This window comes from Tursiops truncatus, chromosome 1, assembly GCF_011762595.2.
Source record: "Tursiops truncatus isolate mTurTru1 chromosome 1, mTurTru1.mat.Y, whole genome shotgun sequence".
NCBI classification, from domain to species: Eukaryota; Metazoa; Chordata; class Mammalia; order Artiodactyla; family Delphinidae; genus Tursiops; species Tursiops truncatus.
This window is the reverse complement of record NC_047034.1, coordinates 109,092,655-109,094,869: the sequence shown is the minus strand read 5'-3', so window position 1 is coordinate 109,094,869 and position 2,215 is coordinate 109,092,655. Positions and strand designations below refer to the sequence as shown.

The window sequence follows — 2,215 nt, the reverse complement described above, 5'->3', positions numbered from 1 at the left end:
TTAGTAAGACTTTGAATTTTTTTTTAAAAAGCAGTTCTTGGGCTTCCCTGGTGGCGCAGTGGTTGAGAGTCCGCCTGCCGATGCAGGCGGCACAGGTTCGTGCCCCGGTCCGGGAAGATCCCACATGCCACGGAGCGGCTGGGCCCGTGAGCCATGGCCTCTGAGCCTGCGCGTCTGGAACCTGTGCTCAGCAATGGGAGAGGCCACAACAGTGAGAGGCCCGCGTACTGCAAAAAAAAAAAAAAAAAAAAAGCAGTTCTTTTTACACCAATACTCTACCATTCTATGCCAAGAAAGGATACTGAGTGTTCAGATGGTCCAATTTTTCTCTTTTACACTAAGCATGATTCAGATATTAGCAAGGTTTCCATTTCCATTACAGAAGAAGCCTTAGATAAGCTTTCTATTCTTAAAAAATATGAGAACATCCCAAGGAAATACCGATTTAAAGTATAATGTAATTGTACATTTTAATGGCGCTACACCGTGATTGCAAACATTTAGATGATTTGGAAGTGTATAGTATGTTGTTGAAAGCAATTTTAATCCAAATATGTCCATTGCAAATTTGAGGTAATCTCAGTTTTACATGCAAAAACATTAAGATTATAGGGAACAAAGTTGGTAGCACTAGGCCTAGTCGGGTCTTGCGGCTGGAGGTGACGCAAGGAAGAAGAAACGATCCTCCATGGGTTAAGGCTACCTTTCCAGATAGTCCAACAACTAAGTCACTAGTTTCCAAGGGCATTTGCACCACCTATGAAAACACTGGATCCGTACACACCAGACAGATCCTTGACAACTCATCCCACCACCCCCCGCCCAAAAGTTGCTGTACCAGTGGACAAAGAAGGTGACCACTGAGTTTCTTTTCATTACCAGATAGATATAATGTCCCTGCCAACAAAAAAGAGCACACAAAGTGTCTCTCCATAATATCACGACCAGTTGAGATCACACTAAGAAAATCAGCTTGCCTAGACGAGGACTCCTTCTCTTCTTGGGTAGCCAGGATTTGAAGGAGAGACTCTGACCTGTGCCACTGGTAAGTGACTAACTTTTACACACTGAACCGGTCCTGAGAACTGAGCTGTCTTCTTTGTAAGTGAAAAATATACAACATAATCTTGAAGGACTGCACAGTGGTACGAGCCAGAGGCATACTGTGTGTGTGTAACAGACTGAGAAATGGACAAATGAATCCTACTAAAAGGATTTTTTATCTTCTGCATCTATCTGCCAATGTTAGTGTTTTATGGGCTTAGATTATTACCTTTCTCTGGTACCTTTTTTCCTATACTGTTGTTCTATTCTAATGTGTCCTAGAAATCCCTCTCCTGATCCCTAATCAGAATCAGAAAGTGAGGAAAAAGAAAACGCTAACTACCTAAATGAGAGTTCTGGGGAAGAGTAGGATTCCTCTGAAGAAGAGGACCCTGTGGTGCCCAACCTAACACCTCTTGAGAGTCTTGCCCGGCAGGTTAAGTGCCTTTTAAAATATTCTACAACTTGGAAACATTTAAATCCTAATTCCTGGTTATATTATGCTAAACTCTTGTATGCTAGCACACCGGTGCGAATACTTCAAGAGTTAGTTCTAAGACTCTCTCATTGCTCCCATTGTGTACCCAAACTGGAACCAATTCCTGAATGGCCTCCTCTAGCTTCTTGTGGAGTCCCACCTTTTCTTTTCTTTTCTTTTTAATTCAGTGTAAGCATGTAACTTAAGTTTTTTCTTTTTTTTTAATTTAATTTTATTTTTTTATACAGCAGGCTCTTAGTAGTCATCTATTTTATACACATCAGTGTATACATGTCAGTCCCAATCTCCCAATTCATCACACCACCACCACCACCACCCCGCCACTTTCCCCCCTTGGTGACCATACGTTTGTTCTCTACAACTGTGTCTCAATTTCTGTCCTGAAAACCGGTTCATCTGTACCATTTTTCTAGTTTCCACATATAAGCATTAATATACGATACATTTTTTTCTCTTTCTGACTTACTTCACTCTGTATGACAGTCTCTAGATCCATCCACGTCTCTACACATGACCCAATTTTGTTCCTTTTTATGGCTGAGTAATATTCCAGTGTATATGTGTACCACATCTGCTTTATCCATTAATCTGTCGATGGACATTTAGGTTGCTTCCATGACCTGGCTATTGTAAATAGTGCTGCAATGAACATTGCGGTGCATGTGTCTTTTC

General features: G+C 41.4%; 1 pseudogene; it reads left to right on the top strand.

Moving 5' to 3' along the window:
• The first annotated feature begins 1,213 nt into the window (after window positions 1-1,213).
• LOC101321373 (DDB1- and CUL4-associated factor 16-like) lies at window positions 1,214-1,966 on the top strand (annotated as a pseudogene).
• The last annotated feature ends 249 nt before the right edge of the window (window positions 1,967-2,215 follow it).